This window comes from Vidua macroura, chromosome 25, assembly GCF_024509145.1.
Source record: "Vidua macroura isolate BioBank_ID:100142 chromosome 25, ASM2450914v1, whole genome shotgun sequence".
Taxonomy (NCBI): Eukaryota; Metazoa; Chordata; class Aves; order Passeriformes; family Viduidae; genus Vidua; species Vidua macroura.
The window spans coordinates 1,216,489-1,243,722 of NC_071595.1; the positions used below are offsets into that span (position 1 = coordinate 1,216,489).

The 27,234-nt window shown below is 49.1% G+C and overlaps 1 protein-coding gene across 1 annotated transcript in view; it reads left to right on the forward strand.

The window, feature by feature from the left end:
- Window positions 1–6,280: 6,280 nt before the first annotated feature.
- Window positions 6,281–27,234, forward strand: part of CSMD2 (CUB and Sushi multiple domains 2) — a 308,910-nt gene continuing 287,956 nt past the window's right edge. Inside the window, exon 1 of the mRNA XM_053998582.1 lies at window positions 6,281–6,343. The gene's annotated coding sequence lies outside the window, so the exon portion shown is untranslated. The remainder of the gene's footprint in view (window positions 6,344–27,234) is intronic.

Here is a 27,234-nt window from a genome sequence, read left to right on the forward strand (position 1 = left end):
CCCAGCACTCCCATCTTAACACAGGCTCTAAATAACATCTCCCTTTCCTTCCTCTGCTTTTTCATCTTCCCTAACTGCACGCTACATTTCTTCCCTGCAAACACCCAATTTAGATGGCATCAGGAGGTGCTAACAAAAAATGCTTCACTGTCTTGTCAGCAGATTACAGAAAGGCGTCTCATTCAAATTTATCCAGTTGGAAACAGAAGTAATTGATGTGAACTTGAAAAATATATGATTTGGAAGAAGGGGGGGTGGGGGAAGCTTCTCACCAGCATCGCTGTTCCACCCAGCTCATCCCTCAGTCCTCACCCGGGGCTGGGTAATCAGGAGCTCCATTATCACCTTCCTGTCCCACGTTTAGCTCGGGCACAAGGAGCTGGGATGAGGACAAAGTGTGAATGTGCACGTGCTGCAGGTCCTGGGCTGGCTGTGCCAGCTGAAAACCAAGGGAAAAGCAAGGATTCAATTAGGAGGGGGGCTGTGCTCGCCCAGGCAGGGATGTTGTCTGAGGGGGAACTGCACCGAGGTCCCTGCTCCTCCTCCTCTGGTCACAGCTGCCCCTTCTGACAGCGACAGCTTCATTTGCAAAGGCAGGAGCAGCAGGGAAGATTAGAATCCTGGAATAGTTTGGGTTGGAAAAGACATTAAAGTGCATCCAGTGCCACCCCCTGCCATGGCAGGGACACCTTCCACTGTCCCAGGCTGCTCCAAGCCCTGTCCAGCCTGGCCTTGGGCAGCCCCAGCTTCTCTGGGCACCCTGTGCCAGGGCCTGCCCACCCTCACAGGGAAGAATTTCTTCCCAATATCCCATCTAACCCTGCCCTCTCTCAGTTTAAAGCCATTTCCCCCCATTTGTCTAAGTCTAAGGAGTAAAAAGTCTAAGGACTGGTGACTCCTGAGGGACACAGGCCTGGCATTACAGCAGAGACCTTGAAAATGGGGACACAAGAGAAGAGATATGATAAGACAAAGGAGAGGAGATGGCAGTGAAGGCCCAGAGCTGTAAACAACTCATCTCTGGTACAGAAATGCAAAATCTGAGCAGAGGAGGGGCAGGAAACCAGAGGCACAAGTTCAAACGGCCCTGGCATTCCACCAGGCTCCTCTCTGGAGGTGCAGCAGCACCCCCTGATCCCCAGAGCTCCGAGCACCAGGAATGGCCCAGCATTTCCCACCAAACACCTGCCAGCACGCTGAGGAGATGGCACAGCACAGGGGCCTGACACCCCCTTCACATCTCCCAGGTCAGAACCTGACTCTGAGCCACGACAGCAAATTAAAGCCCTTTCCCCAAGACACAGGAGGAGCTGTGGGTGAGCACTGACATCTCCCTCTTGCAGCTACATCATTGGATTAAACCCAGAATTACTCTGTGTAATCCCAGCTAAACAACCCCTCCCAGCCCTGCAGAGGTGCAAAGCAACTCGCTGCAAACCACAATTTGAAGTTATTATTATTATTTCTATTGCACAGAGACCCCCAGGTGAGAGCCCAACCAGAACAGGTGTTGCACATCCTTTATTTCAATTAAATACTGTAATAGGCAGAGCAGCCCAAGGCTGCAGGGAGCCAAATTAGAAAATTGCATGGGAAACACAAATAAAATCTATCAGATTCACTCAGGTGAGGTTCACAGGAACGTGGCTGGCTGCTCCTCAGGGCAGCTCTGCTGTGAAGGAGTGGAGGCAGTTGGTTCTCAGGGAAAACCCCTCTCACAGTGACATTTTCTGCTGGCCAGCCACGGCTTTTTGCTGAAGGGGAGGAACTAATCCTGCCCCAGATGGATCCTCCCAGGTTTGTCTGAGACTGTCACAGAGCTGGGAACTGAGCTCCACACATGAGCCCAGCAGCTGAAAGCCTTTGGAAGGATATTTTCCCAGCAGACTTCAATTTTGGGAAGGAAAAACAGACTAGACCAGAAGCTCTCTGCTACCTGCCCAATACAAGCACGGGACATCACTTTCCAAAGGCAGCTCACCTGGAAATGAGGCTTTTAGAACTCAGCCATAACACTCTGTCCTCCTCTGCTCCACGTTCTGGGGTCCTGCATTAAAAGCAGATAAATAAAGCACCCAGCTCCACACCCACACTGCCAATAAACTGGGATACTTTGCCTTGGGATGGAGCCATTCCAGAAGGGAAGCAGCATTCACAAAATGACACTGATTTTGGGAGAAATATATTTGGAACAGTGGAAACATGGCACTAAAATCCTCTCCTTTTCTTTGAAATTCAAAACCCCAACGCAGCCCTTTCCTCAGATTCCTCCCCTGGAAGATGAAGCCAATTTTCCAGCATCCAATGAATATTTCAAAGATGAGTGTTTCCTTAAGCTAATTGGTGCCCATTATCATGGAATTAAAAGCCAAATGGATTGAAGGCAATTGAGCCTCATCGCTTTCATTATTCTCTTTTCCCCAAAGACACTCCTGATTTTTAACTCCTCTGACCCTTGGGCTTTCAGGCAGGTTTTCTGACAGGTTGTCTCACAGCAGGAGAGCTCAAGGAAAGGTCCATAAACTGCAGAGGGCAGAAGGGACAGGTGGGGAGGCAGGAGCCGTGATAAACAGCTCCAGAGGGAATTCCAGCCCACTGGGAATGTGCTCCCACCAGTTTGCATCCATGCCCTGCCTTCCCCCTGTTTGTAAGCCACACGCTGCCCCAGAGCCTCGCTCCTGCTGTCCTTGCAGCTCCCCACATGGGCTTTTCCCCTGCTAAATCCCACAATTTATCTTCCAGTGCCATCCCTGCTCCCCAGAACCCTGCCTGGCTGGACAAAGTGCTGGAGCAGGGCAGGTACAGCCTTCAACAGCAGCACTTCACCTTGCACCCATCTCCAAAACGCAACCGAAGGACTTCAGATTTTTAAATGTAAAAACCGACACGAGCAACAGGTGACAAATAAATTCTGCCTTTTCCTGCTGTCACAGCTATTCCACCTACCCAGAATCACTGGGATTTTTCCTTCAGGTCCCACCCCACTTTATTTTTTGCCTTTTTTTCCTTGTTCCAGGCAAACCAAAGCCCCCAGGACAGCAGCACTGAGCAGCTGCTTGCTCACCAAAGAGCCCAAGAGGGCACTGGCACCTCTTAAGCCCTGGCACACAGAACTATTTATTACTCCTCTGAAAGGCTCCCAGGGAAGCTTTTGTGGCTGAAATGTGGCTTTTCCCCCTTTTCCATAAAGGAAGAAAACAAACTCAAGCAACTATTACAGGCAGCTTCCCATTTATTGCCACCTCCTCCAGCAGTGTGCACGGGGGACTTTGGTGAGGAACTCCAGGAATTGGGAATGATTTCCTGCTTTTGCCACTGTCCTGGGTTGCAAGATGTGGGTGGGGTTGTGTATTTATTATCATCTGTTAGAGGTGGGGCAGTTATCTTCTGTTAATTGCTTGTGCTATTGCATTTGTATTTTTAGTTTTCCTAATAAAGAACTGTGATTCCTGTTCCCATATCTTTGCCTGAGAGCCTTTTAATTTCAAAATTACAATAATTTGCAGGGAGGGGGTTTGCATTTTCCATTTCAGGGGAGGGTCTTGCCTTCCTTAAGCAGAAACCTGTCTGTTCAAACCAAGCCAGCCAGCCACACTCAGGCAGTGACCACTGCACTCAGCGGGACTGCTGGTCTGTTCTGGAGCTGGAATTTCCTTTGGGAAAGCTGTCAGAGCTCTGATGAACACATGGAGCTTTGAAGGAGGCCTGAGGAGTGATCTCAAGGCACGCCAGCCATGCTGGGCTCAGCCTTCCCCCCTCCCACACGGGGTTTTTTGTTCACTGGCTGTTTACAGCTCAGAATTATTGTCATCGTAAATGTTGGATCGCCAGGCTGGAATGGAGGGAAGGATTCCTGTGCTTTGTTTGTGGCTCCCTCCTTTGCTGCCCACCTTTCCCCCCCACCCCAGTCCTGGTTTGGTTGTGTTCCTCATTCAGTTTATGTGACACATTTAAGTCTCGGAGGGAGCAGAGCTATGGCAACAGGAGTTGTGCAGCTAATCCCTGATGCAGAGTGCTAAAATCACACCACGCAGCAGCACAGCAATTCACCAGAGCAGCCCTGCTTTCATTCATGCTGAACTCGTGGGAAGAAGCCCCAGAAATTCTGGATGAGGGGGGGGAAAAAACTCAGGTGCCACGTGGGTCAGGGCAGAGGGTTTGTAAAGCTGGAGCCTGGCCAAGGGAGGAGGTGGGAATGGGAACTGGAAGGGTGAGACCAGCCTGAAAACCTAAAAAGAAATAGCAGAGGCAGTAAAAGTGGCTAGAAATTGGCAAAGACTCCCTTCTGGTCAGTTTTCCTCATGTACAGGAGGTGATAATTCAATATTACACCCCTCACAACCCTTCCTAAACTTTAATTTCTTCCAGTTGGTCCCAGTCTAAGCCAGACCTGCAGGGACAAACTGCTCCAGCTGGGGCTGAGCCCCCCTGCCCAGCCCAGAGACCTCCAGGGCAGCAGCACGGCCACCAAGCCCCAGCTCAGCCCCTGAGCACCACCAGGAATGGGCCACAGACTCCACAAACATTTTTTATTTTTCAGAAAAAACCTTCTATTCTGTTTCGACCTGGTAAGATATCAGTGGTGTGAAGCTGTCTCTGCTCCTCAGGATGTTCCTGGCTCCATCAACACCAAGGAAACCCCTCCCAGGTGCTGTGGGACACCAGGAAACTGCTCCTGCCTGGGAAAGAACAGGAATTAGACAATAGCAAAAAAAACCAAAACAAAACAAAAAAAAAACAAAAACAAAAACAAAAAACCAAAAAAAAAACAAAAAAAAAAAACAAAAAAAACCACCAAAAAACATTAAAAAAAAAACAACCAAACAAAAAAAATCCCAAAAAACCAACCAAAAATACAAAAAAAAAAAAGTAATTAAACACTGCACAGAATAAAAAAAAAAAACCAAAAAAACAAGGAAAAACAAGGAAAAAGGGAAAAAGCAGGGAAGCAATCCTCACTTGTGCTCTCCATTCAGCGCTGCACTGGGAATGAATCCATGATTCACAACTTCCCATCCGTGGGCTGAGCACCAACTGGTTATGAATGAATATTTTTGCAAGCTAAAGAACGTGCAAGGCCTACTCTAGGACAGCTTTGACACCAAAACCACGACTTTACCACCAAGACCCAAACCCCAAAAAGAGCTGCACAGACTCACCCCGACCTTCAGCTCCTCCATTTGCTGTAGGGGGAGAGCTGAGACCCCTGGAGCCACAAAGGGATGGGATTATGGAGCAATCCCAGCCTTTCCCCAGCCATAAATAAAGGATGACACCACACAGGTATGGGCTGTTCTGGAATTTGGGTGGGATTCAAGCATCACCCTTTTTGTAATTAGTGAGAGGTATGGAGAGGATGGAGGGCTGCTACAGAGGAAATCATGGTTTGTAATAATTTATAGTCTCATGTAGATGGCATAATTTATTGTCAATAAATAAATAAGTAAACAGGAGCTTTTCTTTTTAAGGAAAAAAAAAATAAATTTGAGTTTGGGCAATAGAACCAGCAAAAAACTGGAGGAGCCCCCTCAGGGTCCCTGTCCTCAGGTGCCCCTCCTGCCAGAGACCACCTGAGCTGTGCTATTGTTCCCAAAATCCTCCAAAATCCTCGGGATAAATCAGATTCCCTAGCAGTGCTTTGTGGTGTCAGTGAGCCAGGCATTCTTTTATTCCTGGCCAGGGTTTGGGTGTGTGGCTGACAAAGCTCTGGCCTCCACACTGACCCCCATCCAAAATTTTCCACTTATTTATACATTTTTAGCAAACAAAGAAATGAACGGTCGCTGGCTCTAAGCCACACAAGTCTCTTCATCAATCAGCATTCTATTGATTATTGATTTCTTGCTCTTCCTATTCATCTGGCCCACATCCTTTAGTCCTTTTATCAGCAGGGACTTTGCAGCTTTCCAGGCCTTGATCTGCTCTGTATCTCCTGGTCACTCCAACAGCCTCCAAATGCCTTAAATTTAAGTTCCCAGATCTCCAAATCCCTTTGGTTCCGTTTGTTGGAACTGGTGAACGTTGATTTCAGCAAACCTCAGGTCTGAGGTGATTTAAAGATTCAAAGATCACAACGAGGGCCTGGGAGGAAAACTGGGCTGGTGCTGGCTGCAAGTGGGCACTGCTCGCCATTAATTAAAAGAACTCATTAAAAATTATGAAAGGAAGTTATTTCTAATATTGCAGTCTTGTTGAACACCAGGGAGATGGGTGTGGGACAGAAAGGGGGAGGGAAAAGGAAGGGGAGGGATTTCCATGCCTTGCCTGGCAGGGGGTTCCAGAACATTCCACACGCTCCTGGAAGCTCGGCAGCTTTGGGATTCACCCCCCCTGACTCTTGAGGGTAAGTTTTGTTCTGTTTTCACTTTGGGGAAAGTTTGTTCTTTGCCTCTGGTTCCACGTTAAGGGATATTTTGGGACCCTAAATGCCTGTGGTGAGTTCTCCGTGGAAATTGTCCGTGTCACCTCAGGATTTGCAGTCAGATCTTCAAACTTCAGGTGTGCAGGAGCGAATTTGGAGCAGAATCAGCTCCTGAGGAGCTGGGTGTGCTGAGCAGGTACCTGTTTGTCAGGTGCACAGCCCTGGAGACTTGGTGTCTTCTTCTTAATTCTCCTTCTTCATTTAATGCTATTTTTTACCGATTTCCTCATGAATCTAATTGAATTCTTTTATTTCATGAGTCAACTTCAACTGGGGATTGGCTTTGCAACACCTGCCTTGTGCTGAGTCTGCCTGTATAATTCTCTGTGCTCAGGTGTTGCTTGTCTGAGCTCTGGTTTAGGCTGGAGAGCTGGAAGAGAAACAAAGTTTTCCCCACTTTTATTAGGAAATAAAGCAGTGCAGTTTGCTGGAGAGACTTGGGGGAAGGAAAGGTGTGAGCACCTGGAAAAATCCCTGATGAGCCTTTCAGCTTGCCTAGAAACATGCAAATAAAGTGGTTTTAGGAGCCAGGTGGAGAATTTGACTTTGTTCAAGCTGCACCTCAACATCTGCTGGGTTCCTGGGCTGGCTCAAAGCACAGGGGCCAGCAGTGTGTTTTCAGTGCTTTTGGAAACCCTGCTGCTCTGGGCTGTGCTGCTGTTTTTGTTCCAGCAGTGCCTGTGCTGTGCTGGCTGCGGGTTTAGGAACGCGCGTTTAAAAAATTCCAGAGAGGAGGTGTAAGGTAGAAACGTGTTCCCATCAAATCCTCGTGGGAAGCTGCAATGTTTAATTCATTTGTGAACAGAAACTGCGTGTGGGGGAAGCCCAGGGATTCCTGAGCATGGCAGAGGCACTTTGGGAAAAACCAGTGGGGTTTGAGGAGAGGGATGAGGGACAAGGCTCATCCTGAAGGGTCCTGACTGAGCTCTGGTGGCTCTAAGGAGTTGTGGAGTGGTCCCTGGCAGGAGCAGCTCGTCCTTGCCTGTTTTCAGGACAGGAAAAGACAATTTTACATGTGCTGCTGATAAACTCGGAGCCTCTGTGCTATCACTTTATGCATGTCAGGATTTGTCAGGCTAGGAAAGCAGATTATTGCAGAGCAAGGGGCTCCCCACTGTGGCTTTGGGATCGGCCCTGGGTGGGCACAGAGCAGCTGGGAAAGGGTTTTTTGGCTGCCCTGTGCAGGTGAGGCTGAAAATGCTGTTTGTGCTTCAGGCTGGGGCCTGTCTGACACAAACTGGGAAGCACCTCTCCTGAATTTCCAGGTGCTGAGAACAATCTGCTTCCTTTTACCTGTATAAGCTTTTGGCAGGTGGAGCCTGTCCCCAGCACTGAGATGTTGGTGGCTCCACGGACCTGGCAGAGCATCTGGAGCCAGCAAAAGTTCTAAATACACAAAAGCCTCCTTTCTTCCTGGGAGAATCCATGGCAGGAAGCTTCCCTAATCCACAGAACCCCCAAACAGTCTGAAGATTCCTTGAATGGAAGAGTTCCAGCTAATGCAACAATACATTCCACCCAGAAAATAGGAACTGAAGGCATGCATGGGAATTAACTGAGAGTATCTGAGGTAACTTAATTATTTACCTAATTCTGAGCTTTGGCTCTACCTGGGGGCTCTCATTGTTTCCCCATAAGCAAAGAGCAGCTTGGAGCCTGCGTAGAATTTACTTTAGAAAGAGTGAAACAAGAATAAATAGAGCAACAGAAGTGAAATCTTCATTTAGAGCAGGTGTGCTGGGCTCCTCTCTGCCACGCCACATTAATCCAGCCTGCAGCCAGCACAGCTGCCCTGCCAGAGCTGCAAACCTGGCAGCACAGAGGGGCAGCAGCAAGAAGGGCTTGGAAATTCTCAATTTCCCCATTGGAAATTCTCCGTGGCTTCGGTTCCTTAGATGCAGTTTCCATTTCAAAAAGGATTGCAAAGCAGTTTCAGGCTACTTCAAAGCAGTGCTCAGGGTAGAAATGTGCTTTTCTGTGTCCTGGAGGAGGGTGGGGAGAGGATGTTCAGGTCCTGTGTGGTACAGCAGGGTTTTTAGTCTCTGGGAGGGTCGGAATTTGGAGTGTCTGAGCAAACCAAGCTTAGGAAAGCTCAGCCCTGCCATCTCCTCTCTTCTGGGGCATTTATTGCCTCTGCTGAGGATGTTTCCCAAAGCTGCAGTGCCTGGTCTGGTGTTAAATGTGGAGTAGAAAATGCTGAAATCCTCAAGTGCTGCTGGGGAGGGAAGCAGGAGCAGTGGTGCTGGAAGGGAAAGAGCAGGTCAGGGAGTGGGGATGGTCTCTTCTCCTGGTGGTAGCCAAAACTGCTGGCCAAATTCCTGCTGAAGCCTGATTAACACAGATCACTTGTTTAAGATTCTCTGTTAAGGTATTTTAAGGAACCTTTTCTTGTTCCAAGCTTCATTCAAGCTAAAATTTTGCCCTGGGAAGAGGAGGATTTTTTTAGCTTTGGTTTTTCTGTCAATGTCTAAGCTGGTCAGTAAAAAAATTCCCTTTATTTTGCTGTTGCATGTTATTCCTCACGCTCCAGCTCATGGGATGGGGTTTGTTTCCTAAAAAGCAAAGATGCAGAAGGGCTTTTGGCTCCTGTGTTGGGATGAGTAATTGGAGTAGTGACTGACAGCGAAAACCAGGAGGTTTTTTGGAAGCACAAAGCCTTGGAAAAGCATTCCTGCCTGAGCAGGGAAGAGGAGGGGCATTGGAGAAGGGGTGAGCTTTGTTTACAGTCTCCTGAGCAAAGGTGAGAGATGTGAGCAGTGAAAAGTTCAGCAGTGATAGACTTGTTAAAAGTTGCCCTTGACTGCTTACAGGCATCAGTTTAATTTAAATGTAATAAAAACCTAAAAGGGAAAATTAAGATGCGGAAAGCAGTTGAAAAGCCTGTCTGAAGACATCTGCAAAATGGTTTTATTCCCAGCAAATATAAGAAAACTGTTTGGCTTCTTTATTGTCAAACAATAATTGTGCCTCCATTTATAAAACAGCTTTTACGACCAAATCTCTTTCATAGATTGCTTCCAAAACAACGCAGAAGTTGATTTATTTTTAAACCCTGTGCCCATAACCCTCTTGTCTGTGGTGGCAGGGAGTGAGTGGAGCTGAGGCTGGGAAGGAAGGGGGACTTGGCTGGGGCAGGGACCCCTCAGCCCCTTCTTTCCCTGGTGCTGGAGCCACGAGCTGGGTTAGGGCTCAGGGGGGCTTGTTCTGCTCAGGGCACTTCATCTCAAACTGCACCAAGGGAAATACAGGTTGGATGTCGGGAAAAAGTTTTTTGTGGAGAAAATGATAAAGTTCTGGAATGATCTGCCCGGGGAGGTGGTGGAGTCACCATCCCTGGGTGTGTTTAAAACAAGCCTGGATGTGGCACTGGGTGCCAGGGTTGAGTTGAGGGGTTGGGGCTGGGTTGAACTCAGTCTTGAAGGTCTCTTCCAACCTGGTGATTCTGTGAATTCTGTGAATTTTGTTCCCTGAACATTCCCAGGGTGTTTGGTCTGCCCGGGGAGGTGGTGGAGTCACCATCTCTGGTGTGTTTAAAACAAGCCTGGATGTGGCACTGGGTGCCAGGGTTGAGCTGAGGGGTTGGGGCTGGGCTGGACTCGATCTTGAAGGTCTCTTCCAACTCAGTGATTCTGTGAATTCTGTGAATTCTGTGAATTTGTGTTCCCTGGGCATTCCCAGGGTGTTTGGTCTGCCCAGGGAGGTGGTGGAGTCACCATCCCTGGATGTGGCACTGGGTGCCAGGGTTCAGTTCAGGTCTTGGGGCGTGGACTTGATGATCTCGAAGGTCTCTCCCAACCCTGTAATTCTGGGATCTCACTTGGGTGTTTTTCTTTCCCTCCCCCCAATCCCTTCCCAGCTGCTTCCCAGTCCTTTTCCCAGTCCTTTTCCCAGTCCAGCCTTGTCCTGCTCCCTGTGGTCTCAGCTCTCTTCTGTGATCCTCTGAGCAGAGACAGAGCTGTGCATTCCGCTTCAGTTCCCAACCTGAAGTTGGGAAGTTCCTGAAGTTCCTGAAAATGAAGTGATCTGCTTGCAGTAAATACAAAACTAGAAGTGCCTGCTTTCCTTACCCTCTAAAATCCCACTGCTGTCTCCAGAGAAGGAGAAATGCTTCTGTCACACAGACCCACAGACACAGACCTCTGAATCTGGAGCTATTTTGAAAATAATTTATATTTGATATAATTTTTATATTTCTATTTTTATAATTTATATTTCTAGTGTAAGCAATAGATGATTGGTATTGAGGTGCAGGAGCTCTCTCAGCTGTGCAAACCCCTTTGGGTTCAGCTGGAGGTGTGAGGCCACAAGCACAGCTGTGCACAATATATGGGATTTTCTGCGAGGGGTGAAATGGCCACTGCTCTAATGATCTGCATTTCTCTGTCCTCTGCTGATGGCAGCTGTGAAATGAGGAGGTTTTGACCTGTTTACTTGGCCGTGTCTGATGTCAGGAAAGCAAAAACAATGCCAGAAGCCCCAAGAATCCTGACTTGGGCTTTGTGCTTAGAAGGCAGGAACTGAATCTTTCCCTGGGTGAGGAACTGGAAACCTACAGCCAATTAATAACTGCTGTAAAATAGTGCTTTAGTCTGGAAATGCTGACAGAGACTTTAGTGCACCTTATGGAGGGCAGGGGGGTTACAGATTAATTAATTAAGTTTTGGAAAGTCTGTAATCCTTGGACAAAGGGCTCTGTAAATGTAATATGCAACAGCTATTACTGCAAGCTCCTGTGGTTTCAGATGGGCTGGGGACAAGAGGTGCCTTCAAAAGAGAATCCCTGAGGGGACCAGGCCAGCTTGGGAATAGTGGGAGGTGTCCCTGCTGTGGCAGGGGGTGACACTGGCTGAGCTTTGAGGTCCCTTCCAGCCCAAATCATTCCCTGTTCCTTCAGCAAGGAGAGCCTGGCTGGTGTTGTGGGAGGCAGGAGGCCCCAAGGTCTCTGTTCTGGGCTGTGTTTGGGATTTGGGCTGCCTGGGGTGATCGGGCTCCTCCAGCTGTTGGGGTGTGTCTGTATCCAGGTGGGTTTTGGTGCCTGCAGGGACCCCAGCCCCGTGTCCCCTGTCCCCAGCATCAGCTTTACTGCCCCAGGGCAGCAGCTGCACAGCTCAGCTGATCAGGCAGTGTCCTCTTACAGCACTGTCACCTGCTGTCGATGTCTCGGGCTCAGCTTTGCTTTGGAATGACCCCAAGATCGTAAAAGTCCTTGTTCCCCTGGCCCGTGCAGCCAAGGAAGAGGTCTGGAATGTTTGAAGCTGAGTTGTCAAGGTTGTTTATTTCTCCTTATCTATAACTTTCTCTCTCTGACCTGCCGAGCTCTGCCTGGTACAGAAGCCCTGGCAGTCTCTGCTCAGCCCCGGGCGTCTCCCACATTACAGACTCAAAACTACGTGTGCCACGTTCCCAGTTCCCACAGCAATACCTAAAATCTGTGCTGGGCAGTGTGTCCCTGTCCTAAACCAACAGAAAAGTGTCACCATCACACCCAGACATGGAGGGCAAGGAGAAGGAGAAGAAGGCCAGGACACGCCCAAATTCTTCCATCTTGACCTCCTGAATCCCATTCTAATTCTACTTTTGCACCCTGTGTCAATTCACCCATCACACTGCTCAAACCCTTGTGGTTGTAATTCCTCAGAGAAGGTTGGCAGCCTCTCCCACAGGCTAAAATCAAAGCCACAGGTGGTTTTGACTTCATGCCAAGGTCCCCGAGTCCCCTGGAGGGTCTGGAGCCAGCCAGGGCAGTCAGAGGGATGCTCTGGACTCTGACAATCTGCTGTCCTTGGTGACAGTGACAGGAGCCCTGGCATGGCTGGAAGTGCCCCAGGACAGGTCCCTGCAGTGCCCAGGGCAGTGGGGATGTCACTGACACTGGAAGCTCTGGAACCCCGTGCTGAGCTCCAGTGAAGGATGTGGCTGCTGTGACCTGGCTGAGGAGCTGCCTCTGTCCCCATGTCGGTGACCTGGGTCACCAGGACTGTCTGGCAGTGCTGGTCTATTGAAAATGCAGGTGAACCCGGGGGCAGAAATGCTGATGTGTGACTGCAGCTCAGAAATTGAATGGTTTCTTTATGATAACTATGCTATAATACATTAATATACTATTTAAAGGAGATACTAAAACTACAAACCTGCTTTTCTAAGTGCCATATCTAACTCACAACTCGTGACCCTCTCTAGAGATTGGGTTGGATTGGACTGGGTTGGGTTGGATTGGGTTGGATTGGATTGGGTTGGATTGGATTGGGTTGGATTGGATTGGATTGGATTGGATTGGATTGGATTGGATTGGATTGGGTTGGATTGGATTGGTTTGGATTGGATTGGATTGGATTGGATTGGATTGGATTGGATTGGGCTGGATTGGCCACCAGGCTCAAACAATCCTCACCAGAATCCAACCAAGCATCACCCCAGGTAAACAATTCTCCAAACACATTCCACATGGGAAAAACAAGGAGCAGAAATAGAAATTGTTTTCTCTTTCTTCTCTCTGTGCTCCTCTATGAAAAATCCTGAGGGAGAGAAGAAGGTGCCTGCCACACTGGTGGAGCCATCACAGGGCTTGGGACCCCTCTAGAGAGGAGCTGTTGTGTCCCACCACCACAGGAGCATCTGTGCTGCTGCCAGGAGCCAGCGCTGCTGCCACAGGGGCTCGTCCCTGTCCCCTGGGGGGGGATTAAGCCATGTCCCTGCATGCCAGCGTGGTGGCCTGGCTGTCCTGCCTGGCTCTGAGGGCTCTGAGCATCACCTGCTTCACTCTGGATCCTCCCACAGAGCACGAGGGACCACGGGGACCTGGAGCATCCCGTGGCACTGGGCAGCTGTGGGGACTGAGAGAGCCCCAGGGACAGGAACACTACATTTTATCCCGGAGATCCCAGAGCTCTGAGGTGCCTCTGGAGTGCTTGGAGAGCAGTGGGAGGTGGCAGAGCTCCTCAGGGAGCCTCACTGGGGCCAGGCAGCAGCATATGGGCCTGGCATGCTTGGCTTGGCCCTGTCTGCTCCTGGAGTAATTGCTCGTCTGGCTGGAAGCCATTCCAGCTCAGATGTGGGAAAAAAAGGAGCTGCTGGTGACACTTCCCAGGTTCCAGCCCTTCCTCCCCCCACGTCCTCGCTGTCCTAATTAAATTTAATATTAAAGTAAAACATTAAAGACATTATCACAGAGCTTTCATCTGACACACATAAGCCTCTTCCTAATTTGTTAGGTCATTAGCAAGGCAGAATCAATCGAAGGGAGCGTGGGGAGGCTCCAGGGGTGGCGAGTCAGCGTTTTGAGAATGGGGAGCTGGGATTTTGGGTGAGCACATGCTGGGCTGGGCTTGGCAGCCCTGGCTTGTCCAAACCTGGCACTGAACATCGCCCAGAGTGGTGCCAGGCTGGGCTCTTGGACCCGTGTGTGCTCAGGGCGTTGTGGTGCCAGTCCAAGGGTGGGACCTCTCCCTCTCCCCTCCCTTTTTGGAATTTGAGTTGTGGTTTTTTGAGCCTCTGCTGGTGAGGGTTTCTCAGTCTTTGCTCAATGGAGGCAGGAATTGTGTGATTCCAGGCACACAATTGGGTTGGATTGGATTGGATTGGATTGGATTGGATTGGATTGGATTGGGTTGGATTGGGTTAGGTTGGGTTGGGTTGGGTTGGATTGGGTTGGATTGGATTGGATTGGATTAGATTGGATTGGATTGGATTGGGTTGGGTTGGATTGGACTGGATTGGATTGGGTTGGATTGGATTGGGTTGAATTGGGTTGAATTGGGTTGAATTGGGTTGAATTGGATTGGATTGGATTGGATTGGATTGGATTGGATTGGATTGGATTGGATTGGCCACCAGCCCCAAACAATCCTCACCAGAATCCAACCAAGCATCACCCCAAGTAAACAATTCTCCAAGCACATTCTACATAAGAAAAACAAGGAGCAGAAATAGAAATTGTTTTCTCTTTCTTTCTCTCTGTGCTCCTCTATGAAAAATCCTGAGAGAGAGGAAAATGTGCTGCCACAAGAGTCTGAAAGTCTAAAACTCTCAGCATCCAGAGCTCCACCACGCTCTCAGTGTTGTTATTGTCTGGGAAGGTGCTGATGCTGCTAAAGCCTGGCTCTGCTGGGTTTCATTCCTGCCATCTCACCTGCCGTGGATAATAGACCAAAAAGAACAAGGGTGCTCCGTGCTGGGAGGGAGCATCAGCATTCCTGCAGCCAGAGCAGTTGTGAGGAATTGCAAACAAATCACTTTGAGCTTCAGGTACAAGCTCAGCTCTTGCTGGGCAGGTTGGGCTGGCCTGAGGGATGTTTTGACAGACTTAAATTCTGGAGTAGAAGCTCAGATGCAGTGATTTGGGTTCACTGGAGCTTGAAACAGCCTGGGACCAGAAGGTTTGAGTCTGTCTGCTTTGGGAGAGGCTAAAAGATTCGATGCTTCATTTCCACAGGTTTGTCTTTGCATATCAGAATCCAGATGAAACCTTGAGCTTTTTCACTGACCAGGGTAATTTTTCAGCCTTAAATTGCTGTGAGAACGATGGAAGTGAGCTGAGATGTTCCAGGGCAGCGGTGAATCTCAAATAAACTGTTTTGTAAAGAAACACTGAATTGTTTCTGGGCTGAATCTTTGTTCCATTGGCCCCACCTCTTCTGTTGGGAAACCTTGGCCACTCGAGCCATGCTGCCACTCCAGGGGAGGATCTCCAGGACCTGGAGAGGTTCTTTGATGAACATTTTCTCAGAAGGCACAAACTGGAGCAGTAGTTTTGCATTTGCTTGATGAATCTTCTCCCTAGCACATGCTCAATGCTTGGATGAATGAGTTATTTAAGTGTATTTGAAGGTTATGACAGACACCTGTAAACAGACAGATATTGATAAAAATGTCATTTGGAGGCAGATCTGTGCTTTTCTTGCAATCCAATTACTCCTGATGGCGAGGAGCCCAGAGCTCCCAGCGCTGTGCAATAACCCAGAGTGTGATGGACAGGCTGCCCTCAGAGGGAGCACGAGCAGGGCCTGCTTCACCTCCGGCTCTGATGTGACTCCAGGAGTTCGTGGAGTCATCTGTAATTCACACCAGAGCAAAAAGGGACTGACTCCAGGTGTGTCCATGGGCTTCTCGTGAGCCTTGGGACAGCTGCAGGTGCTGAGGGACCCAGCCTGACCTGCTCCTGGAGTTACCCAGCTGGAGGTCTATTGGAAATGCAGGTGAACCCGGGGGCAGAAATGCTGATGTGTGACTCCAGCTGAGAAGGCTGAATGATTTCTTTATTATAACTATGCTATCATACATTAATATACTATTTAAAGGAGATACTAAAACTACAAACCTACTGTTCTAACTACCAAATCTAACTCACAACTTGTGGCGCTCTCTAGAGATTGGGTTGGATTGGGTTGGATTGGATTGGGTTGGATTGGGTTGGATTGGATTGGGTTGGATTGGATTGGATTGGATTGGATTGGATTGGATTGGATTGGATTGGGTTGGGTTGGATTGGGTTGGGTTGGATTGGATTGGATTGGATTGGGTTGAATTGGGTTGGGTTGGATTGGATTGGCCACCAGCCCCAAACAATCCTCACCAGAATCCAACCAAGCATCACCCCAGGTAAACAATTCTCCAAGCACATTCCACATGGGGAAAAACAAGGAGCAGAAATAGAAATTGTTTTCTCTTTCTTTCTCTCTGTGCTCTTCTATGAAAAAATCCTGAGGGAGAGAGAAGAATGTGCCTGCCACAGAGGTCTGGCTCCAGACAAGTTCCCCTTGGAAAATTCCTTGGGATTTGCTGCCCTGTAAGTCAAGCAGGGAGGAGTTTCTGTGGCTCTTCCCAGAGAAGCTGTGGCTGCCCCGTCCCTGGAAGTGCCCAAGGGCAGCTTGGAACACACTGGGATAGTGGAATGTTGTGAGTTTGCGGGCCCCAAGTTGGGCAACTCCCTGGGGGCTCCCCTGGCAGGGGAGACCCTCCTGGAGCAATTCTGTGTCAGGAACCAGAGACGCATTGGACTTTTTTGGTCTTCTGCTGTTCATTGTTATCAAAACTTCAGCAGTGTCTGCACCGGACTGTGTGCAGGGAAAAACAGCACAAAAATGACTCACAGCCTCGTGTCACAAGGCCTTTTAAGTCTAATCAAAAACTAAGCTACCCAATGAAGAAGTGACACCTAAATTATTTCCCTTTCTAACCCAATAACTGACCCTTAAAGACCCGCAATGCTGGTTTTTCTATCCAATTACAAGATACCACCCAAACCCAAGAAGAAAGAGGAAGAAGAAGAAAGAAGAAGGGAACTCAAGACAACACCCTGTATCCTCCATCTTGAACCCATCTATAACATCCTAAAAATCCTAAAATCTAAATTTCTCACCCATGTGACACACTACACTGCTCTCTACAGTCTATTTCACATTTCTGTGGTTTCTGGTTCACCTTGAGGCTTTGGAAGTTTTCTCCCTGAATGAAGGTCAAAGTCAGTGCTCCCCTGGGGGTCAGGACACCCCAGAGCAGACAGGGAAATATTCCCAGTGCCCTGGGTTTCTACAGAAGGTGGGTGGAATGGGATGAGCTGTAACTTCCAACCCAGCCCATGCCATGATTCTGTGACTCGCGGTAGGAACAGCGAGACCGTGGCTTCATCCAGGTGCTCCTTCCTTGGTCAGCGCAAACGCAGCCAGATGTGGTCATTAAAAATGGATTCCTTTTGCCTGCCAGCTCTCCAGGAGCTCCTCAGAGCTTGTTAAGTGGGGATGCTTCCAGCTGGGGAGTGAATTGTTCCCGACGGCTCTGCTGTTGGACACACAGGAAGCACTGACACAGCTTTTAACGGGAAACAGACACGGCAGGTCCGTCCAGCCACTGATGTTCTTGACCTCTTGGTGTCCTGAGAGGAACTTCTCCCCTCTTGTTGCCTTCCCCCGAGCTGGAGTGTGGATGGAAGTGGTTGTGCTGTGCAGTTCTCAGGGAGGGCTGCAGTCCAGAGCTGCCTGCAATGCAATGATTATTTGGTGGCACTGTGAGCATTCAGAGAAGTGAAAACAAAAAGCCAAGGTTAATGGAAGTTGCATTTCATCTGGATTGCTCTTATTTCCTGTTTTATAAGCTCGTGCTCCATGCAGGTGCTTGGCTTATATCTTCATGCTGTCAATAAAACCAACGTGTTTGAGCAGACAGGATTAATGCAGATTTTAAGGGCTATATTTAGAAGTAATTTAGCTATCATCAGTCAGAAGGGTGGGGAGAGATCTGATGGTTATTCATACTGATTGAATATTCTATTGATAGAGATACTTATTAACCCTAACCGTGTCTTTCCAGTGTGTTTTCAGGTCTTGGACAAGGAAAAAAATGGATTTTTTTTTTTTTTTTTTCAATTTGAGAGGCAGAATTCAGGTGTTGGAGTGGGCTTGGAGGGAGGCAGAGGCTGGGACCTTGAATGGGACCCCTGGGGGTGGCAGTGGGACAGGTGCTGTGCGAGGGGACAGCAGGAATGCTGGAGCAGGGAGGGGCTGGCTGATGGGTCTGGTGGCACAGGTGCTCAGGGTGTTCAGAATTTGGAGAGATGTTTTGAACTTTGGTTCCTGATTGAGCAGCGAATGGACAAGCTCAGGGCAAGCCTTTTTCATTTTCCTTTTCCTTTTTTTCCTTTTCCTTTTGTTTCTTTTCCTTTTTCTCTTTGACCTTTTTTTTTTAAAATGTTTTTTTTTTTTTTTTCTTTTCCTTGTTTTTTTCTTTTCCCCCAGGGGTGTGAGGGGGAGGGATAGAGCCTCTTAGGGAGAGATTGCTGCTCAAAATGCTCCTGCTTGAGGCAGGAAGAGCATCAGCACTGCTGTGACAGCAGGACAGGGCAGGGACTGTCCCCCGTGCTGGCGCTGCTGGAGAACCTCCCGTGCTGGGGACAGCTCTGGTCACTCCTGGCAGGAGAGCCCTGCAGGGGCTGGAGAGTGTCCAGGGAAGGCTGGAAAGCTCCTGCTGGAGCTGAGGGGGCTCAGCCTGGAGAAAAGGAGGCTCAGGGGGGACCTTGTGGCTCTGCACAGCTCCTGCCAGGAGGGGACAGCCGGGGGGATGTCGGGATCTGCTCGCAGGGAACAGGGACAGGAGGAGAGGGAACGGCCTCCAGTTGAAGCAGGAGAGCTTTAAATTGGATATGAGGGGAAATTTCTCCATGGAAAGCGTGGTCAGGAATCGCCCAGGGAGGTTTGGAGTGCCCATCCCTGGAGGTGTCCAAGGAAGGGCTGGAGGTGGCACTCAGTGACAGGGTGGGGATGGGGCACAGGTTGGATTTGGTGACCTTGGAGGGCTTTTCCAGCCTCACTGATCCTGGACTCTTGAGTCCAGTGAAGAAACAAGTGTTGGGCACTCCCTGCACTTCCATCTCTGTTCCCAAAGCCCTGCACTCACCAAGCTCCCTGAGCAGAGATTTCATTTCAGATAGTGCAGCCGCTGCTCTGCGCTTCCAGGAGCATTTATAAAATGGAATTACCAGAAATAATCACGGTGATTAACATACAGAGTTAGGGAAAAAAAAAAAAAGGGAAGATTAATTACAAAGCCGTAATTCATCTGCAAATACGACCAGTGAGAGAAGTTGGAGGAGTTCAGCAGTGGTGAACTCAGGGTGGGCATCCATGGAATTTGGGCTGTGCTGAGCTTCCCAGGAAGAAGGAAGGAAACTGAGGCACTGAGATGGAAAATCACTGGTGTTTGTTATCCAGAAAATCGGATGGGAATGGGATCTGAAAGCCCTGACTGTGCTCCTCACCGTGACCAGGGGACAGAAATCCGTTTTCATTACGCTGAGTGTTTCCTGCATCAGAATTTGTAAAAGTTGCCCAGGAGTGGTGGCACTGCTGAGAAATGACTCTGCCTCCAGTCTGCTGAGCAGCTCCGCGTGGTTTTATGAAAGGAGGAGGGTCTGGAGGTGATGGGAGGCTGCACAAAGCTGCTCCTCCCAGGGCAGGGGTTTCGGCTTTATTACCACCAGTGTAGGGGAGGGCTGATTCCTACAACTAATTGCCTTTTTTTTTTTCCTGAAGATGCAAGCAGTTGATAATGGCAGTAATTAACACCGTAGAAACAAGGTCAAACCCAAGAACATTACCCACTAAAAGTCACTTTCCCAAAAGTCATGGCAAATTCATTGCCTTGGAGTAGCTTTAAAAAAAAAGAAGGAAAAAAAAAAAAAAAGGAGGCAACTGATGATGAGCTGTTTGAATTATGTAAATGCTCAGGTATCCATGGGGTTTGACCTTTTTGCAGATGTAATTTAGCATTCAAGACACTGTCATCTTGCTGCCAAAGTCAAATTAGATGCTTGCTACTGCAATTGATAGCTGATAGCAGATCTCCTTCCAGAACAGGCAGTCCGGAGAGGCAGGGATGTGTTTGCTGCAGGGCTGGGGAGCTGCATTCTTAAACATAAACTGGTGGAAGGGCTCTGGATGCAGTTCAGGTGAGCAGTGTGCTCGTAGGAAAGCATGCACCTCGTTCCTGAGGTGGTTACACCCCACTGGCAGCATCCCCAGTCCTGGGAGGTGGCTCAGGAGCTCTCCAGGATTGTTTTGGGGTTGTGGGATGGCTCATGGCCAGATGTGCTCCTGGACACAGGAATGGGATTCCCGTGGCATTCTGTGCTACATGATTTGATTTCTACAAGATCCTACAGCATTTCCCGTGGCAAATGGTGGCATTCTACAAGATTTTAGTGCCCAGAACTGCTGCGTTTCCACACAAGGGTGAGAGGACTCCTAAGCCAAGTGAGGGTTTTTTGGGAATGATTTTGCCCATGAAATGCAACCCCAAATATTGATGCCCATGGAGTGCAACCCCAAATATTGATGCCCATGGAGTGCAACCCCAAAGATTGATGCCTAGGAAGTGCAACCCCAAAAGATTGATGCCCAAGAAGTGCAACCCCAAGGATTGATGCCCAGGAAGTGCAGCCCCAAAAGATTGATGCCCAGGAAGTGCAACCCCAAAAGATTGATGCCCATGAAATGCAACCCCAAAAGATTGATGCCCATGGAGTGCAGCCCCAAAAGATTGATGCCCATGAAGTGTAACCCCAAAGACTGATGCCCAAGAAGTGCAACCCCAAGGATTGATGCCCATGGAGTGCAACCCCAAAGATTGATGCCCAAGAAGTGCAACCCCAAAGACTGATGCCCATGGAGTGCAGCCCCAAAAGATTGATGCCCAGGAAGTGCAACCCCAAGGATTGATGCCCAAGAAATGCAACCCCAAAGATTGATGCCCATGAAGTGCAGCCCCAAAGACTGATGCCCAAGAAGTGCAACCCCGAATCTGTGCAGGCTGCTGCTGTGCCCAGCCCGTGGGTTGTGTTTGTGATTTCTCTTTTGGCCAATACAGCAAAGCCTCCCTGAAGCTGTGGTTGCACAGGTAACATTCCCTGGCCAGAACGGAGTTATCCCAGGACTTCTGATCCTTTCCTGGCTTCTTTGCAGCACCTGGGAGTGTTTTGGGTTCAGATCTCCCACAGCAAATGCAGGCAGGAGGAGCTGTTTGAGTGCCTGGCTGGAATGAGGGCTTGGAGTGACAGGAGAGGGGAATGAGCTGAAGGGTGGCAGGGTTAGATGGGAATTCGGGAAGAAAATCTTCCCTGTGAGGGTGGGGAGGAGCTGGAATGGATTTCCCAGAGAAGCTGTGGCTGCCCCATCCCTGGAAGTGTCCAAGGCCAGGCTGGAGCAGTGGGAGATGGCCCTGCCCATGGCAGGGGTGGAATGGGACCAGCCTTAAATTCCCTCCCACCCCAGTCCAGGCTGTGACTGGAAATGCACTCGCTGCTGTCACGGGGACACGAGGGACAGCCAAGGTGCACCTTTGGTGTTCCTGGAGCTGTGCCAGGCAGCAAATCCCTGGGGAAGAGCAGGAATGGAAGCTGAGGCTCTGTGTGCTGTGTTTCCCCCCAGTAATTCCCCTGAAGTTGCTCTGTGTTTCCACAGGAGCACACGAGAGCTGCTCTGGCTCCATCCACATCCCTGGAATTGCTCCTCGGCTGCTGCCAGGATTAACTTTGGATCTGCTGCAGCTTGTGACTGTTCAAGTGCTCCCCACCCTTGTGCCTTCAGCTTCTGCTGCTCAAAACAGAGAATTCAGTGGGTGGCATTGATCCCACCAACTCCTTTTCCCTTTCTGAGGGGTTGTTTTGGGGTGGGGGCTGCCCTGGCCTCAGTTTCCCCCAGCTGTGTTGCTGGGCTGCGGCTCTGGGTGTGAGCTCTTCCCTGGCTGCAGCTGTGCTGCTGCTGCTGTTTCATGCTTCACCTCCAATGCAGGGTTTGCATTTCATGCTTCATTATTTTCCCCCTCCCCGTTGCGTGGCTGTTTGTAAACTGAAGGTGAATTGCACGGTGTGTTTCCTGCCAGGCACGCAGAGAGCACAAATACTGAGGGGCATCTGGGAATCTCTCCCCTCTTGGGTGCTGGGGTGATGTTTTTGTGTGGTTTTCACCACTGGCACTCCCTGCAGCCCCTGTGTGCCTGTCCCCTGGCCCAGGATCTCTGGGTGGATGTTTTAGCAGAGGGATTTTCCCCCAGGGAAGGGATTCTGCCCAGCCCTGCTGCTGGGATCGGGGAGGGAAAGGAGCATCGTGCCTGTCCTGGCTAATGCCAGCCCTGGTGTGGCTCTGCAGGTGTTTCATGGGAATGGTTTGGGTGGGAAGGACCTTAAAACTCCTCCAGTCCCATGAGCAGGGACACTTCCACTGTCCCAGGCTGCTCCAAGCCCCATCCAGCCTGGCCTTGGACACTCCCAGGGATCCAGGAGCAGCCACAGCTCCTCTGGGAAATCCATTCCAGCCCCTCCCCACCCTCACAGGGAAGAATTCCTTCCCAATATCCAATCTAAACCCACTCTTATCTGGAAAATCTGCCTGTTTTTCTGTGTAAATGTTTGCATTTTTCTCTCAGTAGCAGCTGCTGAGGCCCCACGCACCTTTCCAGCTGACTCTAAGTAGGATCCTACAATAATCATCAATATTTAACTAATCAAAAAGGGACTTTCATGTTAGGGAAGTGTTTTCAACCAGCCAGGTTTTAATGTGTAAACTGTTTTCACTTTTCACACGTTCTGATGAGTGTTTCCCATCCATTATGGATTTAAAGACTTGTGTTCCAGCCTCTTTTCCACCCCCCTCCCTCAGAGATTTATTACAAAGTGAGCTGGATCTCAAGCACTCCCTCAAGTTAAGCTGAAGTGGCACCTCCACTTTTAAAAGGAGAATGTAGGGGGAGGGGATTCAGTTGTGTGCAGATGAGGAGTTTATTAATTCAGTATTTTCCCCTCCATGTTTTGGAAGTCAAAACCATTCACTGAGATAGAAGTAAAAATGGGGGGGGGGGGTGGGAAATAAAGAAATTCCAAAATATATTTTATCTAAAATACAACTCGCGGAGCCTGATGCTGCTGCACCAAGCTAGGAGGGTAAGAGGGGAAAAAAAGGATTATATTGGAGTTCTTTCTGCATGGATTCCTTGTTCATATCCATGCTGTTCTCTGGGGAATAGATGGTCCTTGTGAGCACAGTTATGGGTGGAAAAGGGCTCCAAAAAGGGGGATGATTGCATCCATAACTCCATGTGGGGATTGGATTTCCTTGGCAAGGAAAAGGGCAGTGCCCAGAGCAGGGCAGGGCTGCCAGCACCAGCCTGGCAGTGGGAGCTGGGCCAGTGCTGTCCAAAGATCCCAGTCCTGGGGGTTTTCCAGTGAAACCATTTCTGGAAATGCTGCAGGAGGAGCTGGGTTGGGTCAGGGTGACTCAGTGGGAGCTGGGACAGGCAGTGCTGTCCCAAAGATCCCAGTTCCTGGGGGGTTTTCCAGTGAAACCATTTGATTTCCAGGCTGGAAATGCTGCAGGAGGAGCTGGGTTGGGTCAGGATAACTCAGCTTTACCCCACTGTGTGCACTGCTCCAGAGCTGGGCAGGGCTGTCTGGGCAGTGGGAGCTGGGACAGGCAGTGCTGCCCCAAAGATCCCAATCCTGTGGGTTTTACAGTGAAACCATTTCTGGAAATGCTGCAGGAGGAGCTGGGTTGGGTCAGGGTAACGCAGTTTTACCCCGCTGTGTGCACTGCTCCAGAGCTGGGCAGTGCTGCCTGGGCAGTGGGAGTTGGGACAGTGCTGCCCCAAAGATCCCAGTTCCTGGGGGGTTTTCCAATGAAACCACTCCAGCTTCCAGGCTGGAAATGCTGCAGGAGGAGCTGATGGAGCTGGGCTGGTTCTGGTTAACTCAGCTTTGCCCCCACCTCTGTGCTCCAGCGTCTGAGTTCCCTTTTTGAGCATCCCAGGGATGAGCTCCCCGGAGGTGGAGATAACGCGGATTCCTCGGCCAGGATTAACTTGTCCTGACAAAAAACCATTTCCCAGCCAGGCAGGGCTGGCTTTTACCCTGGAGCTGTGCCTGCAGAGCAGAGACAGAATAATTTTTGCTCATTAAAACCAAGATTTGATAGCAAAGCTGCCTCCCCCGGCTGGGCTGCCCAGCACAGACACAAAGCATTAACTGGAGGAAAACCCAACTGCACAGGAGTTTGTTCTCCCTGCCAGATCCAGACAATTAAGGATGCTCCTATCTTGGCATCTGCACTATTATCTCCTCGTGTTTCTGTGTTTGGTGTTATCTACTCGTGTTCCTGGTGGTTGGAGCCTTATTTATGGATAGAATAATTCTGGTTATATTGAATTTTGCTGCTGTTTTCTGGCCCTGCCAGTGGGGTCTGTGAGAAGGAGAATCCTCTGAAGGGGACAAAAAGGGTTGCATGAATATACAGGGAGACCAAAATTGTCACCACATGAGTTGATTTACATTATAACACCCCTGCTTTTTTTCCCTGTGTCCCTCCTGGCTTTGTCCAGGAATATCAGCCTCCACAAGCTGTATTTCGGATAAAAGATCTCTTGCAATTGATATCTTTCCTCCTCCCTTCTTACAAGATGTTTCTTTCTGGGTGAATGGTTGGGCTTCAGCTTACAGAATGTGGAGGGGAAAATACTAAAGTCAATAAACTCTTCATTTGCACACAGTTGAATCCCCAGTTGATAAGTGGCATCTTCAGAGGGCAAGACAAGGAATGGCAGCAGCAGCAAGGAATCATTTAAAGAAAAAAAAAAAAAAAGCTCTCAGAAATGAGCTGCTATTTACAGGGCTCAGTGCAGTGGTTAATAGTCATTCATGAAATCACACAATAAAATCCAAGTGCGCTGTCAGCTCTGTCACAGTGACATTGAGCTGTGCAGGTAATGTACAGCAGCTTCACGTTACACCCCGTGACTTCATATTTTAGCTAAAATTAGGCTTTGTTTTCCCCTTTTAAACAGGAGATAAAATTCAGGCTGGAGCAGAGGAGACAGAGGAGCAATGAAATTAAGACTCTCTAACTATTCTGTTGCTCCAGCAAAAGCTTCTAGCTCAGTTTTATGGTGTTTTTACTGGTCTAAGCCATGTCTCTGTCAGCTTTTTCAATAAACTCCACCAAAACTACCTCACACCTGGGGTTCAGATGTGTTCTCCCACTGCAGGAAAAGCTCAGGGGTTTGCAGCTCTTGTTTGCCCCCAGTTTTTTTTTTGTGGGATTATTTAAATGCCACCCACTGAAGGAGCTCCAGCGGCTCCCCATGAATCCATCATCATCCCTTGGCCCCTGAAATGTTCATTTAATGAATGGGTGCTGGCACAGGCAGCTGAGAAGCTGCTGGGGAAAGAGCTGAGTAAGTGCTGAGGATGCTGAGAGCAGTGGCTGAGGAGAAAATGGCTCTGTCAGGCTTCACTGGGCTGACTTGTCCCAGGTTTTGGGCAAACAGCGCTGCCAGGAAGTTGGAATCATGGAAAATCTTGCCTTGGATGGGATCCACACAGATCATCAAAGTCCAGCTCTGTGACATTGACATTCTCTGGACACAGAGACACAATTCTGTCTCTCAGGAGAAGCACAGAGAGAAGAAGAGAAAACAATCTTTATCTCTGCCCCTTTGTTTCCCCCATGTGGAATGTGGTGTGGAGATTGTTCACCTGCAGGGATTGCTGGGCTGGATTCTGGTGAAGGCTGTTTGGGCTCAGTGCCCAGTGGGATCCAGCTGTGCTGGGCTCTCAGCAGAGTCACAGTTTGAGTTAGTTAGAGAGGTGAGTAAGAAGTGAGTATGTAGAATGGGATAGTATCTCTTTAAATAGTATATTAATGGAATATAGTATAGTTTTAATAAAGCTGTCCTTCAGCCTCCTGCTCTGGAGCAGACAGCAGCATTTCTTCCCACATCTGGGGTTCACCACATTTTTACTCTACAGCTCCACACTGGAACCAAAAATGAACGGATTGGTTCCAGTGCAGGAATCTTGATGCCTCTCCTCACTTCATGGGTGAATGACTTCCTGGAATTCTCAGTCCACTCTGATTTTCAAAGGGTATCACAGCTTGTTCTTGCCATAATGTGTTTATTTTCTCTTCCTTCCAGCAGATGTTAAGCAATTAGAGAACGTGGCAGAGCAACATATTTATACAAATGAAAGGAAGTGAGGAATAAATGCTCAGAATATTGTGCTTCCTAATAAGATTAATTCAGGAGTGCACAAATGGGGAAGGAGAGCCCCAGTAGCACGTGGGCATTTGTCAGGGCCTGGTAACATGCAAGAAAACTCATTAACAGGGGGGGAATAAGTACAGCCACACCCCGTGGCTATAATTTTGAGTCCATTGGAGAAGAATGAATGGATGCCAAATTGTGCAGGATGTTTAGGATCAGGGGCTAAGAGGGGTGGAGCTGTTTCCAGGCTTTTTTTTGGGAGTTCTTAGCAGGTGTGGATCCTGTCGTGAGCAGGGTGGTGGGATGGGCCCTTCAGCCTCCTGCTCAGGGTGTGATAATGCTCTGCCAGGGAAAAAAAAAAGGGAAAATGGCAAGAAATCTCCCTATCCCTGAGCTGTGCCAGTGTCTGAAGATGTGCACAGAACTGCAATGGCCTGGATTGAAAGTACTCCTTCCCCTCTTTTCTGGAATCCCTGTCAAATCCCTCAGAACCACTTGGAGCAGTTTCTCATGGATGCAAGATGCTGCTCTCAAAATCTTGTGTTATGAGCCAGGAGGTTGGAATTGGAGCAGGGAGTGAGCTTTTAACTAATGTTCATCTGCTTCAGCGTGAGCAAATGAACTGGAGAAAACATGAATTTGCTGTGATAGCACCAAATTCTGCGTGAAAATGGGGTTTGAATTAGAACTCCAGGAGCAATGGTAGGTGGGCAAACCGCTGAACTCTTAATCCCTGGCTGATTTGTCTGTAAGAAAACATAATCTTGTTTAAATTAAAAAAAAAACAAAAAAAAAACCAACCAACAAACAAAACAACCACGACACCCAAACCAACCATACCAAGGCAGTGTTAGCCAATTCATTGGAATTTTTTGGTAAATGGTTTTGTGGGAGAATGGCTGGTTTAGGGACTGTTCCATAAGCAGGAGCTGAGGGGGGAAATGCACAAATAAGGCAGGGGTTGGGTTTAAGTTGGACTTAAGGATCCCTGTGCAGGGACAGGATGTGCTGGCAGTGAACATTTGGAAGGAGACGCCTGGATCTCCTTTTTGCTCAGGAAATCACTGAACGTGCACTAAAGCATCCAGGGAGTCTTTGCCCAGGGCAGGCTCAGCTCCACCTCTGCCAGCTGTGTGCCAGCTGGGCAGATGTTCCTGGATCTGCCTCGGGCTGGGGAATGGACTGGGTGACCTTTGGAGCTTCCTTCCCTCCCTCCCTGCACTCGGAGCGAGCCTGAGTGCTGCACGCATCTGGGAGCACCAGCAGAGCACAGTGGGAAGGGCTGGGATGGATTT